A 16281-nucleotide genomic window follows, 5' to 3' on the forward strand; every position below is an offset into this window, starting at 1 on the left:
TTCGACCAGAGATCACCAGCGTCAAGAATGTGGATAGTTCATTAGATACTGTGGTGTTTTAAGCCATGAAGCCATTCCTGAAAACACTGAAGATGCACTAAGCAACAATGGAGACGATCGTTGCTCATAATCCGAACTGAAATATTAAAAACATGTCTAAAACAGTAGACCAGACGCTGGGAATTTTGCAGCAAATTGCTTAGCCCTCTGCTTTCAAACTCCTCATCAGTGTGAAGTAATATTCAAAACTTACCTGAATGAATGTAGCTCCAAGAACACACAAACAATTCCTTACGTTATTAGAGAAGGTCAAAAAAAAAATGGACTGGATGCCTTACATTAACATTTAACCCCTCAAGTACAGATGTACAGAGAGTAGTGTGCACATTTAAATTGCAACTGCGACAATTTGCTTAAGCTTCTTTCTCAGCCCTTTCCAAACCCGTGACCTGAGGTTTCTTGAGCCAAATACACACTTGCAAAGGAAAGCCATTGGCTACACAACATACTGTCTTGAAAACTTATCGATATTCCTACACCATCACGTCATTGAAACCCTGGAAACATTTTACATAGGGATCGAGACGTGTTCAAAACATTTATTGGTTTCTAACGTTGACTTACCAGGACCTTCTCAAAGAAAATTATGGATGAGCTTTGTGATGACAAATAATACTGAACTTACCAACATTACTGGAACACTGTCAAAGGACTTTTAAAAGAAATCATTTAATAGCACTAATTACCTGGAATGCCAATAGACGCAAGGACTGGATAGCAAATGGCAAACACCAGTTCTTTTCTTGACCCATGCATCTCTATAGGAAATCCTCACTGAGGTTTTAATTGCATTCAAGGATTATTGCACTTATACCTGATGTTTACCTTCAGGGAGAAAACTAGACCATTTTATCATTCAAATTAATCATGTTAATTGAAGAAAACAGACTACAACATCTGCTAGCGAATTTATGATAACACTTTAATGAACTAAAATATATTTAAGGAAAATTAAGTATTGTACATGGAATAAATACAGACTATGACAGTGTTGTACATATGATTTTCATACTGTTTAAGGATTAAAATGTATTCTTGTGCTTCAGAAAATTGTGACATTGTTTTTCTCAACGCTGTATAGGATAGCCTTCGGAAAATATTTAATGAACAACGATGTTACGATGTTCTGATGCAATGGGAAATGATGTAAACCCCTGGTTCCATATTCTTTTCACCACGTTGGCAGACACGAATTTGGATAGCATGATCCTGGCTTCTAAATCCTCCAGGAGAAAGTGAGGACTGCAGATGCTGGAGATCAGAGCTGGAAATGTGTTGCTGGCACTCCACACTTGTTCACATTGTTTTAACAAGTCTATCCACTACTCTCTCCATCTATCTATCTATCCATCTATCTATTTATATATCTATCTATCCATCTATCTATTTATATATCTATCTATCTATCTATCCATCTATCTATTTATATATCTATCTATCTATCCATCTACCTATACGTCTGTCTGTCTGTCTGTCTGTCTGTCTGTCTGTCTATCTATCTATCTATCTGTCCATCTATCTGTCCATCTATCTGTCCATCTATCTGTCCATCTATCTGTCCATCTATCTGTCCATCTATCTATTTATATATCTATCCATCCGTCTATCTATCTATATATCTATCCATCTATCCATCTATCTACCTATCTACCTATCTATGCAATGAAATATTTTTTCTCTTAATGTGACTGAACAAGACTCAGACCTATTTTACTCAACACATTTAACTTTGTTAAATTCAATGCATCCTGTTCCTGATTATTGATGCGGTATTTGGGATAATCTGAATGTCTGCAAACGTTATTTACATTATGTAACCTTGCCGGTTGGCAGCATCAACGTCAGCAATGTTACAATCTTCCTAGGACAAGTGTTGATTATTGTAATGAAATTCACTATGGACAAGACATGTGTCCTCTAATTTCCATCCTGAACATCAGTGTAATATCTAAGTCAAAGTGAAAAGAAAAGGAATGCAATAAAATACAAAATGCTACCTCACTGATGTCTTACAGTGTCAGGGACCCAGATTCGATTCTTGCCTTGGGAGTCTGTCTCCACAGACTGTGTACGCGCTTCCCGCACCGGCATGCACTTAGAAAAAAAACAAAGAACAAAGAAAATTTACTGCTCAGGAGCAGTCCTTTCGTTCTTCCAAGCATGAGCCGATCGAATTCCACTGTCTAAACCTGTCGCCCAATTCTTAAGCATCTGTATCCCTCTGCTCCCCACCTTCACATGAATCTGTCTGGACACACCTTAAACGAATCTATCGTGCCTGGCTATACTATCACTGCTGGCAACGAATTCCAGGAACTTACCACCCGCTCTATAAAGGACTTGCCACGAGTATCCCCCTTAAACTTTTCACTTCTCAACTTGAAAGTGTGACCTCTCATTATTGAATCCTTCACGCTGTGCCCAAAAGCTTATCCCGATCTAACCTGTCTACACCCTTCATGATTTTTTAGACCTCAAACATGTGACCCTCAAACTCATTTTTTTCTAATGAAAACAGTCCTAACCTACTCAAATTCTCTTCATCGCAAGCACTTTGCATACCAGGCAACATCCCCTTCTCTGTACCCTCTCCAAAGCGACCTCATCCTTTTGGTAATATGGCAACTAAAAGTGTATACAGTATTCTAAATGCTGCAGAACCAATGTGTTGTACAATTTTAACATGACCTGCCAGCTCTTATACTCAATACCCCGTCCGATGAAGACAAGCATGTCATTTGCCTTCTTGACCACTCCATCCACCTGTGAAACAACCTTCAGGACACAATGAAACGCAACTCCCAGATCTCCCTGATGATGAACTTTTAACAAGGTTCTTCGGTTTACTGTATAATTCGCTCTAGAATTAGACATCGCAAAATGCACAACCTACATTTGCCAGGATTGAAATCCATCTACCACTTCTCCATCCAACTCTCCAGTCTATCTATATTTTCCTCTATTCTTTGACAGTGCCCTATGCTTTCTGCTACGCCACCAATCTTCATGTGGTCTGAAAATGTACTGATTGTACCAACAGTGCGCTATTTCAGATCACTTATGTATATCACAAACAACAGTGGCCCCAGCACTGATCTCTTTGGAACATTACTGGTCAACTGGTTTCTTCACTGTTTGCAGCCGGTTTATTCACAGAGTTAAAAGGATGTGCTGTTTCCGTGGATTGATTATGATAAATTGTCCAGTGTCCAGGGATGTGAAGGCGAAATGGAAAATAAATGGAACGGGGAGGGTTACATGGAGAGCATAAGGGACTGAGTCTGTGTGATGCAAATTGTCCGTGCAGGTTGATGGGACAAATGGCCGCTTTCCACATTACAATCATAGAGTTCTAAAGTACAGACACAAGCATTTTGGCAAAATACTGGCTCCTGCCAAAATCAGATATCCATCCACATTAAGCCCATTCCTCTGCATTGCCGGATTTCCTTCTAATCCTTTCCTGTTTATGCCTTTAAATGTTGTTAATGTGTCTGTTTCAGACACTTCGACTGGCAGCTCAACCATTTGCATACTCTCCACTGGTTATAAAAGTTTTCCCTGAGGTTCCTTTACATTCTTTCTCCTCTCAACTTAAACTCATGCACTCGAGTCCTCGAATCCCCAACACTGAGAGAAAGACTGAGTACACTCACACTGTCATGATATTATGCACTAAAATAAAATTCTCCTGCCGTTTCCTACACTCTAGCTTGTCCAAAGTCTGTCCATAACTCAGATGATTGTGTCCAGGCAACATACGTAAACATTTTGAATTTTCTTTTTAATTTAATCACGCCCTTTTCATGTGACTAAAACTCCAAGTTTGGCTCAGAAACGTCACGCATTACGACAATGTAACTTCCCGATTTCTATATTCAATCTCCTGACTGATTTGGGCCAGTGTGCCAAAAGCCTTCTTTCAATGCCCTGTCTACATGTGACTCAAATTTCACAGAACTCAGAGCCTGAACCCAAATAGTCCTCTCTTCCACTGTCCTCACTAAGGCTCTACCATTCACCCTGGAACTTTTACATGGATTTGATATTCCAAAATGCAGCACCTCCCACTGTACCTCAAGGGATTCTTTTGATTACAGCTCCCTGAACCAGAAGAGGAGTCTCCTTTCTTTTCTGTTCAAAGTCTTCGTATCTCCTGTTGTCCAGGGTTTCCTCTTCATGCCAACCTTGTCCTTCACGATCACAGGAGCATATCGACCTTGAACTCTAGCAATCTCACTTTTAAAGTGGTTCCAGATGTTCGATTATCTGCAAACAATCTCTTCCAATACACCCCTGCAAACTTCTGTCTGATTGCATCATAATTCGCCTTTCCCTAATTTAAAACTGGAATCTTTCGTCCCTTTCCATATTGTTTTTTTTTAAATTCGGAGAACTATGACCACTACTCCCAAAATGCTCACCCACTGTCACCTCCACCACCTGTTCTGCACTACCGATAGTAGGTAGGTTTTGCCCCTTGCCAAGTAGCACCCTAAAGATACTGCTGGAATAAACTTTGCTGAACACACTTAAACAATTCCAACACATCAACGTTGTGGCAATCCCTTCCGTGTTTGGAAAATTATGACGGCCCTATTGCTCGTTAAAGATCTCCCTAATTTCAGTTGAGTATTTGTGGGCCTCTAATACAACACCAAGAGCGTCATCATCTCCTGCGTGTTCCACAGGTCTACCCAGAAAGCCTCACCAGGTGATTCTTCAGTTATATCGACTCTGATTAATAATGTAATATTCATCTTAATCAAAAATCTACCTTTCCTTCCCTTCTTTCTACCACCTCTGTCCAACATAAAACACCTCTGCCCTGGCACATTAAGCAGCCAGATCTTTCTCACCATTAAACGTGTTTCTGTAATCGATATAATGTCCCAGTCCCAAGTTCCTGTTCACAACCTCAGTTTATCAACTTTACCAGTCAGCCCTCTTGTACAGCAATAAATACAATTTAGTGAAAAATGATTTCCTTAGTTCCTGTCGTTTTCAAGCTTGACCTCTCCTTTCAACTTAATGTTTCTTATTACGAGATGTCCTTCGACCCTTGCACTTGCCTCTCTACTATTGAGGATCCCTATTCTAGGGATCGTATGATTCTTTGATTTTGTGGGCATCTGTGGAGACAGAAATGGGGTCAATTCTAAATTGTCATCACTTTCCAACAGAATCTTTAAAAATTTACAATGTACTGTCTATTAACTAAAATAATAGACTAGGTTACAAATATTGGCTGATGTCATGGCAAAATAAGTGAAGTCACAAACGCTTTCCTCTTTCAAGAAAAACAAAGTTTGGATTACACAAAATTTATAATTACAACAGATCTCAATTGCAAATTAGTTAGCGGGGTAGTTTGCAGAAAGGATGTAATCCATCAAACAGAGAGACGAAATTGAAATTGCCAAAATGTTGTTTTGGGCGGCACGGCGAATGATTGTGTGGAGTTTGCACGTTCTCCCCATGTCTGCGTGGGTTTCCTTTGGCTGCTCCGGTTTCCTCCCGTAGTCACAAAGATGTGCCGGTAAGGTGAAATGGCCATGCTAAATTGTCCATGGTGTTAGGTAAGGGGTAAATGTAGGGGTATGGGTGGGTTGCGCTTCGGCGGCTCGGTGTGGACTTGTTGTGCGGAAAGGCCTGTTTCCACACTGTCAGTAATCTAATCTAATCTAATCTGAACACAATTCATAAATTGTACTACATTGCTTATGAGCAGAACAGACTCGGATTTTGCCATCGCTGTTCTGCATGGCGAACCTTATCATATGATCTCAATCTTAGGTTAGATTCCCCACAGTGTGGAAACAGGCCATTCGGCCCAACACCGACACTCCAAAGAGCAGATCACTGTGTCATATTTCCCTCTGAATAACGCATCCATCACGATGGGCAATTTAGCATGGCCAATTCATCTGACCTGCCCATCTTTGGACTGGGTGTGAAACCGGACTGCCAGGAGGAAACCCACGCAGACACGGGGAGAATGTACAATCTCCACACAGACAGTCGTCGCCGAGGCTGGAATCAAAACTGGAACACTGGCGCGGTGAGGCAGCAGTGCTCACCACTGAGCCACCGTGCTGCCAACCTCTGATACCAATATTCATGCTCGATCTTCTCACGGTAAACTGCCCATATTCAGCCTGCTGCCTTCATCCAAAAATGCCATATCTACGAAGTTCATCTCAGCTTTTCAATTGCTTCTGGGCAATCTTCCAGATCAGATTTCGAGGAATTGTGATTCCAGACCATTATTAGTGTACTCAATATTTTCCATTTCCCTTAATGGCTCGTTTTCTGTTTAGTTTTCTTATTGCTTGCCTAATTCCAGTCACGCCTATTTGCTCATTTACCAGGAACATTGGTATCACTTCACTGGTTGTTCGACACATTTTCATTTCATTGCCAAAATATCATGTGGTCAGTATATTTCTCTACAGTGACATCAAGTAATGTTGAGAATGGCTACATACAGATCCTTTTATAAAAAAAATCATTCAAATCTCAGTCACGCCAGGGAGGCTGCAAAGCGTTACTCAATAAAGGTTGTTGACATATTGAGCCAACTTGCTCTGACAGGTGTTTGACACATACTTTTCTCAAGTCGACATTGTGGCTGAATTTAGAACACAGAATCATAATGTTGAAGTCGATAGCTTTAACCAAGACCAGGAAGAAAGTACGATCATTGAAGGACAGTACCTGTGAGCACTGATCTATCTGATTGACAGAAACAGACACTAAACGTGGAACAGCATCGTCTCAAAATGGGAGCTTGATATAAAATAAGGATTTGTTAGGCAATATGCACCAACGCCAACAACAAGAAGAAACGACAGTAGACAGACAACAATCGAAAGTGAAGAAAACCACTTTACAAATATTTGTTACAGAAAGTGTATTACGTTCAAGACAATTAAAATGTGTGCAGAACTTTCCATCCTCACTGTTCAGGCAATCAGGCAAGAAGTATATTCAAATATCCACTTCACAAGTGAGTAAAATTATTCCAACATTTATTGATAAAAGTTTCCCCTGCCCACTTTTGCTCGGATTATACCTTGGCGTGTTTTGCATTGTATTAACTCCGAGATTCATGTCATTGGAGTAGAACACGGTCATAAAAAATAGGAATAATCCCACAGGTGAACACTTTCTATATTTTTCATCAGAAAATGCTGGCAAAGCATAGCAGGTCTGTCAACAGCTGCGGACAGAGAAACGGGGTGAACGCTTTGTTTGCAATCTGAGTATTTCTTCGGGCAGGAATCATATTTTGTATTTTGTTTTTTTTACCACAAGCTTTCAACTTCTGTGTCTTCCCCACCCTGAATATTTCCACACGCCCCCACCCCACAAACCCAGATTATTTAACAGTTATGAGGAGAGAGAGATTTCTCTGTCAATGGCATTCTATGTTTTGATTGAACGCTGATCTACAATTTATTCTCTTGCCATGCTTTCCAATTGCCATGTTAAGGTTCACGTCATATCTAACGTCATATCGTTAATCATTTGTTGCTGAAATCTCAACATCTCACTCTATGAAGGAAGAAATCCTCAATTGGAATTTAGTTATTTATTTCAATCAGGAGCAATCTGTACCACCAGCATTTTGTTCCAGTTCCCAGTGGCAAGCACTTGTAATTTTCAAACCCTCTACTCTCTATGGAACCGCTCATAATTTTGCACATTTATATAAAATGTCAAATGACACTCTCTATACCAAAGGGATGCACTGATAACAATACGTACTTTAACTTTATGCGGCTTACTATGGTTTTATGCTAGCTTTGCTTTTGCCAGATACAGAAAAAAATTATTCACAGCTGACATTAGAAAGTTCAGTGGTAGTATCACTGTTAATCTATAATACTTGATTATGTTCCAGAGACCCGTGTTCGAATCCCACTCTGGGAGAAAGGGTGGAATTTCAATCCATACGTATTTAGGTTTAAGAATCTAATGACGATTATGAATCAGTTTCCCAATTGTTGGAAAACCCATCTTTTCTCTAACATCCTTTAAGGAACGGAAGAGGCCATCCTTACCTCGTTTAGCCAACATGGGTTGACTGTCAACTGCTCTCTGGGGCAATTAGGGATTGACAAAAAATGCTACCGAACCAGTAATGGTCCAATCCTGTTAAAGAATAAAGGAATTTCTGCATTGTACAAATCTTTGATTGTAGAATCAGCATACGGAGAAAGCTATTACAAAAGCATGCATACATTTCAACTGATTAAGATAAAAGTTCCAGAATCTGCGCAAATTTTACCCCACGATCATGTGTGGAGGCACGATTGTTCTGAGATTAGCACTGCTACCTTACAATGCCATGTTCCTGGATTCGATTCCAGCCTCTGGCTACTGGCTGTGTTGAATTTGCACGTTCTCCCTGTGTCTGTATATGTTTCGACTCCAAATCCAAAGATGCCCAGATCCGCTGGATTGGTCATGCTAAATTGCCCATAGTTTTGGAGTAAACATAGGGGAATGTGTCTGGAAGGGTTACTTTTCAGGGGGTCAGTGTAGACTGGTTGTGCCAAATGGCCTGCATCCATGCTCTATGAAATCTAATTAATAATTGTGCTTAAAATGCAAATATTGTAAGACAGAATTTCATCTGATACGTTAAATTGATACACCTCCACTTCAGGAATCAATATGTACAACCCAGCACACGTGGACAGATTTTGCTCGGTTTCATTTTCTAACTTTATGAGTTAAAATTTCCATCAATCTATTACATTATATAGCCAGGTTATGAAAAGTAGGATGAAGGGATTCTTCTGCATTTTACCTTTCTGTCTGTCCATGACTGAAGAAACATGATTCATAAACGTAGTGTCTACCGTTCCTCATGAATCATGCGCTGTCAAGAAGTGATGACAAAGTTGAACATAACTTATGGAAAGATCCCTTGCTAAGAAGTCACCAGATTGCCAATCGCCAGGAAAAGCTGCAGAATCTTTAGCTAGTAAGAATGTTAACGTATCCATCCAATTATATTTAAAAGGTGACAGTCACACATTACTCTCCTTAAACAGTCATAGCTGCTCAATGAAGAACAGGAAATCATTTCATTATCCATATCGACGGATCAGTCAAATGGACAGAAAAAGGCACATTCCTGATACTGCAGTTAAACTTGCCGGAGTGCAAAAAGAAGGAAGGGTCAGTAGATCCAAAACGTTAATTCTGAATTATCTTCACAGATGCAGCCAGACCGACTAACCTGTTCAGCAACTGCTGTTTATAAGTAAGGGTTTGTTAAACAGAAAAAAAACCCCTCCAATATCGGCAAGAGAAGACGGTAAATAAATTCAATCTGGAAGCAAGGCACTCTGTGCACAGATGTTAAGGATGGATTTTCCACCATGATACAGCAGCTTATTTCATAAGGAAATCAGGAGGGTGAAAAGTAGACACTAGATGTCCTTGGGTGAGAAGATTAGGGCGAATCCAACCAGACTAACTAGAATAAAGAATAACTAGAAACAGAGTATGATCATTAAACGAGCAGTGTGAAAATGTATATGTGGAAATGCGGGAGTTGGGTGAGGTTCTCAATACATATTTCTCCTCTGTATTTACCGTGGAAAAAAACCATGAAGCATTTGCTGTTGGGGAAGTTAGTGTTGATAATTGAGGACAGTCCATATCACAGTAGAGAAAGTGTTAGATGTATTAGAATTCGTGAAGATGAATAAAATGCAAGAGTCTAGAGAATAAATTGCGGAGTGCCTGGCTGATACTTTTGCATCACCATTAGCCATGGGTGAGGTTCCAGGAAACGGGTGAATAGCAAATGTACGCTTTTCAAAGAATGCCCACAAAGAACAACCTGGGCAAGGAAACTTACCACATCTGCAGCAGGTCAGTAACTTCAGAAGATTCTGAAAGGTACGATATACATGAATTCAGAAAGTCAGGGTTTGCGTAGAAAGTGTGACATTGTGCGTCAGAGATCATGCATCGACATGGATTCCAGTAACGTGTTTGATATGTTTCCACGTGGTAGGCTGCTTGGCAAATTTAACTGGAATAAAATCGACACTGGAATCCAAGGTAGACAAGCAGGAGGCTGGAAGAGCACAGCAAGCCAGGCAGCATCAAGTGGTGGAGAAGTGTTAGTAGGGAAGTTGAAGTCACCCACGACAGCAACCCTGTTACTTCTGCACCGTTCCAAAACCTGCCTCCAATTTGTCCCTCCTTGCCTCTATTGCTATTTGGAAGATCTTTAGAAAACTCCCAACAAAATGACTGCTCCTTTTTGTTTGCGACTTCCACCCACAATGACTCAGTAAACAAATCCTCCCTGACGACCTCCCTTTCTGCAGCTGCTCTATTATCCATGATAAGCAATGGCATTCCCCCACCACTTTTATCTCCCTCCCGATTCCTTTAGAAACACGTGAACACTAGAACATCCAACAACCACTCCTACCTCTGTAATATGCAAGTCTCTGTAACGGCCACAACATCATAGCTCCAAGAATTAATCCATGGTCTAAGTTAACCACCCTTATTCCGGACATTTCTTGCCTTAAAATAGACATACTTCAACCCATCACACTGACTGCAATTGTTTATTCTTTGTCACAGACTCCCTCACAGATATAGCCAGTAATGCGTCTGAGACAATTATATATGCTGAATATAACCCATCAAAATTTTTGGACAAAATTAAGGACAAAAATTCCAGACAGTTTAGATAGAGCTTATTATGGCAGTCATTCAATTTGAAAATTATGGACGTGGCAGAACGTGAAAGCACAACTGCATTCTCATTGTTGAGACATGGATAAAAAACAGACTGAGGTGTTTGGTGGCAGGAGTAAACAATAGACAATAGGTGCAGGAGTAGGCCATTCTGCCCTTTGAGCCTGCACCACCATTCAATATGATTATGGCTGATCATCCTCAATCAGTATCCTCTTCCTGCCTTATCTCCATAACCCTTGATTCCATTATCCTTGAAAGCTCTATCCAACTCTTTCTTAAATGAATCCAGAGACTGGGCCTCCACTGCCCTCTGGGACAGAGCATTCCACACAGCTACCACTCTCTGGGTGAACAAGTTTCTCCTCATCTCTGTCCTAAATGGTCTACCCCGTATTTTTAAGCTGTGCCCTCTGGTTTGGCACTCACCCATCAGCGGAAACATGTTTCCTACCTCGAGACTGACTGAAACAGAATGTAGTATGTAGAATGTTTGCATGCTTCGAGTAAATGTAATATACGTGTGTTGTCATGTGATAACAGAGTAACACTAAGAAATTTAAACGGAGCCATCTTTGTATATTGATGGTACTTTTTTTTTGGGGGGGGCGGGTGGAGGGGAAGTGTGATGATGCCGTCACTTTTACAAGATTATTGTGCCATTTCTTTTTGATGTGCGGTCATGAAGGCAGAGTTACCAAAGTGTCTAGTTAAAAATGGAAGGGATTCTCACAGTTCAGGTATCTTCTCATGTGTTGTGGCTAATGAAATGTGAGAGTCTGAAGAGTTGCAAGCTTCAGTAAAGATATCCCTTGACTTTCTTCTGAAATTTCTGTCTGAAAGTTCTCCCACATTATCTGTAAGAGTCTGTTTCAATGTACTATTTTGCCAAAGGCTATGTTTATGGGATGTTACTGTATTAGAACAGCTAATTAGCAATAGTTACTGCTCTGGGTTGGTTAAGTTTTTCAGTGGTTAAAGTATTTGAAATTTCACTTTATTTTGTTTATGTTTCAATTTGCTTAAATGAATGGTTTTACATCAAGCCAAGTGGTTGACCAGATGCATCACACATGGAACACTCACTTCACATTTGCCTTTAAAATGAAAAAAAAGTTAGGGACTAGGCTAATAACTTGAAATATTTTGAGGGGGGTCATGCCTCATCTAGAGCATGCATCATCAGAAAATTCCATCAATTTAACTGTACTATGTCCATTAGTCTCACATAGTCTCCTCTACACTGGGGAGACAGGGGACTTTTAAGTTAACCCCTATGCTGCCACTGTCACAGTAGTGACTGGTGGATTATTTTAAGGGCTGCTTTACTTTCATTTGCAAATGGGCAGAGGATTTTTTTCCTACAATGAGTTAGTAAGTTTGTAGACGACACCAAAATTGCTTTGTGTATTGGACAATGAAGGTTATCTCACAGTATAATGGGACCTTGATCATGTGAACCAATGGGCTGAGGAGCAACACTTGGAGTTTAATGAGATAAAGGTGGTTTTGCATTTTGGGAAGGCAAACCAGGGCAGGATTTGCAGAGTTTGTATTAAAGCCCTGGTGAGTAATTCTGAGCAGAAACCTGGGCATGTGGGTGCATGGTTCCTTGAAAGCACAGTTTTTTGCGAGTCAGGGCATTGAAGAAGGAGGTGGCATGCTTGCCTTCAGTGCTCAGTGCATTGAGTATAGGAGTTGGGATGTCATGTTGTGGGTGTACAAGACATTGGTGGGGCCATGTTTGGAATCAGTGTTCAATTCTGATCTCCGTGCTATAGGAAAGATGTTGAACTTTGTACTCAGAATTTTTTTCCAAGGATGTAACCATGTTTGAGCTACAGGGAGAGGCTGAATAGGCTGAGGCTATATCCTCAGTGTGTCAGAGGCTGAGGGGTGACTTTGAAGGGATGTATAAAATCATGAGGGGCATGGATAGGGTGTGTAGTCAAGGTCTTTTTCGCAGAGCAGAGGAGTCCAAACTTGAAAGAGTAGGTTTAAAGTGAGAAGGGAATGATTTAAAAGGGAGCTGAGAGGAAACAGGTCGTACAGAACGGAATGTGCTGACAGAGCAGGTGACAGATACAGGCACAATTATAACATTTAGGAGAAAGTGAGGACTACAGATGCTGGTATTCAGAGCTGAAAATGTGTTGCTGGAAAAGCGCAGCAGGTCAGGCATCATCCAAGGAGCAGGAGAATCGACGTTTCGGGCATGAGCCCTTCTTCAGGAATGAGGAGAGTGTGCCAAGCAGGCTAAGATAAAAGGTATGGAGGAGAGACTTGGGGGAGGGTCGTTGGAAATGCGATAGGTGGAAGGAGGTTAAGGTGAGGGTGATATGCCAGAGGGGGTGGGGGCGGATAGGTCAGCAAGAAGATTGCAGGTTAGGAAGGTGTTGCTGAGTTCGAGGGTTGGGACTGAGACAAGGTGGGGGAGGGGAAATGAGGAAACTGGAGAAATCTGAGTTCATCCCTTGTGGTTGGAGTGTTCCGAGGCGGAAGATGAGGCGCTCTTCCTCCAGCCGTCGTGTTGCTATGGTCTGGCGATGGAGGAGTCCAAGGACCTACATGTCCTTGGTGGAGTGGGAGGGGGACTTGAAGTGTTGAGCCATGGGATGGTTGGGTTGGTTGGTCCGGGTGTCCCAGAGGTGTTCTCTGCAACGTTCCGCAAGTAGGCGGCCTGTCTCCCCAATATAGACGAGGCCACATCGGGTGCAGCGGATGCAGTAAATGATGTGTGTGAAGGTGCAGGTGAATTTGTGGCAGATATGGAAGGATCCCTTGAGGCCTTGGAGGGAAGTAAGGGGGGGGAGGTGTGGGCGCAAGTTTTGCATTACTTGTGGTTGCAGGGGAAGGTGCCGGGAGTGGAGGTTGGGTTGTTGGGGGGTGTGGACCTGACAAGGGAGTCACGAAGGGAGTGGTCTTTTCGGAACGCTGATAGGGGAGGGGAGGGAAATATATCCATGGTGGTGGGGTCCGTTTGGAGGTGACGGGAATGACGATGGATGACGTGATGTATATGGAGGTTGGTGGGTGGTAGGTGAGCACCAGTGGGGTTCTGTCCTGGTGGCAATTGGAGGAGTGGAGCTCAAGGGCAGAGGAGTGGGAAGTGGAGGAGATGCGGTGGAGAGCATCATCAATCACGACTGGGGAGAAATTGCGGTCTTTGAAGGAGGCCATCTGGGTTGTTCGGTATTGGAACTGGTCCTGCTGGGAGCAGATGCAGCGGAGACGAAGGAATTGGGAATATGGGATGGCATTTTTACAGGGGGCAGGGTGGGAGGAGGTGTAGTCTAGGTAGCTGTGGGAGTCGGTCGGTTTATAGTAAATGTTCTAGGTAGCTTTGGGATTCGGTCAGCTACCTAGACATGCAGGTCCTTGGACTCCTCCATCGCCAGACCATAGCAACATGATGGCTGGAGGAAGAGCACCTCATCTTCCACCTAGGAAACCTCCAACCGCGAGGGATGAACTCAGATTTCTCCAGTTTCCTCATTTCCCCTCCCCCCACCTTGTCTCAGTCCCAACCCTCAAACTCATCACCACCCTCCTAACCTGCAATCTTTTTCCTGACCTCCCCGCCCCCACCCCCACTCAGGCCTATCACCCTCACCTTAACCTCCTTCCACCAATCGTATTTCCAATGCCCCTCCCCCAAGTCCCTCCTCCCTACCTTTTATCTTAGCCTGTTTGGCACACTCTCCTCATTCCTGAAGGGCTCATGCCTGAAACGTCGATTCTCCTGCTCCTTGGATGGTGCCTGACCTGACGCGCTTTTCCAGCAACACATTTTCAACAATTATAACATTTAAAAAGCACCTAGATGCGTACATGAACAGGAAACTTTAAGAGGGATATGGGCCAAATGCTGGCAAATAGAACTATATCAACTTAGGATACTTGGTTGGCAGAAACGAATTGCACCAAAGGGTCTGTTTCAGTGCTGTGTAACTGCATGATTCTATGACTCTCCTCAATTTAGGGGTTGTCGTATTCCTCTTTAAATCTACAACCATCGCTTTCTCAATAAACAAACCTAGACCTCACATCTTTTGCAAATGACTGTTTTGTGTCCAAACTCCCTCTCCCTTCCAATGTCCAACATCATGTCACATATCTTTCCAAAAACTCCAGATTTGTAAACCTTCCATCAAGTTTATGCCATTTTATCAAAGCCACAACTTACATCCTGTGTGACTCTGACTTACGTACACTGTCTCTTCTCAAGCTTTGCAGCCTTGGATAAGATTGAGCACATTATTCTGCTCCACTGTCACATAACTGGAGGTAGAGGACGACATTCTCATGTTTCCATTCTTCTCAATCCCATCAGAACCAGGGTTCCACTGGCAACATCTACCACATCTATCACATTCCCACTGTTACTTTTGGTGTTGCGAAAAGACCCAGTCTTGGCCTCCTCTTATTTCTTATCAACATTTTCTTACAATGACATTATTTGAAAATAATGTATGTTGTCACATGCACACTTAAACCTCCTAGCTCTATATCATCACTACTTCTTTCACAACTCTGTACTATTGTCGAATGGTGGTGTTCTCTGATATCCAGCAGGGGATGTATAGAAATATGTACTGAAAAGTTTGAAGACAATATTTTCATTCACTCCTTGCTCTGTCACTTTCCTTGGCAAGTGTCCAAAACTGAGCCAGACTTTTTGCAGCTTCGTGTCATGGTTAAACTTGAGATACATTTCTGACTCGGTTATGGGTCTCCAAACTAGTTTCCAGTCACACACTCCAGATTGTGTCCCTGCCGATCTAAAAGATGGTGACTCAGGCTGAGGACTAAAGAACTCTTGGTACTTCTCTCCTCCATCTTCAAAAGCCTCACATGGGTAGGGGGTTGTGGCAGGGTTTGGGAGGTTACTTAATGGTCTGTCGCTCTGTTGATGTCCCTCTACCTCCAGTATTCAGTGACTGACTGGACACCCTCAGCTATAGTAGTGAATGTTGAAAACAGTGTACCCAAAACGCTGAATCTATGATTCCAGCCTCGTCTTTCAAGATCTTGGCTACATTCTCCCCCAATTAGAGACCTGAATAAAGCAAGAGTTGTTAGTCCTCACAGACTTGGTAAAGTCTATGCTGAACAGATTTCAGCTATTGGGTATCCTTGTTGATGTTTCTCATGTTACCTGACCATCATACACTCACTCCAATTCATTGATCACCCCATGCAAGGTCATGTCCAAGCGTGTAGCTTAAAAACAATCGTGAACAATAAAATATAAGAGTTACTTTTTAAACAGTGGAAGACAACTTTCAGGGAAACATCAAGGGGTGTAACTAATATTCAGTCAAAGCAACAGTTGTACATGTGAAACACAGAAAAGATCACTTTTAATAGATCATAAGTTGATAATTCATCAGTGAGCAATGATAATTGGTGACCTTGGATTGTACCTAAGCACAATCACAGGTTTCGAACAATTACAAGATAAAAAAAATACAGGTTTAA

Source organism: Hemiscyllium ocellatum, chromosome 27 (genome assembly GCF_020745735.1).
Source record: "Hemiscyllium ocellatum isolate sHemOce1 chromosome 27, sHemOce1.pat.X.cur, whole genome shotgun sequence".
Taxonomy (NCBI): domain Eukaryota; kingdom Metazoa; phylum Chordata; class Chondrichthyes; order Orectolobiformes; family Hemiscylliidae; genus Hemiscyllium; species Hemiscyllium ocellatum.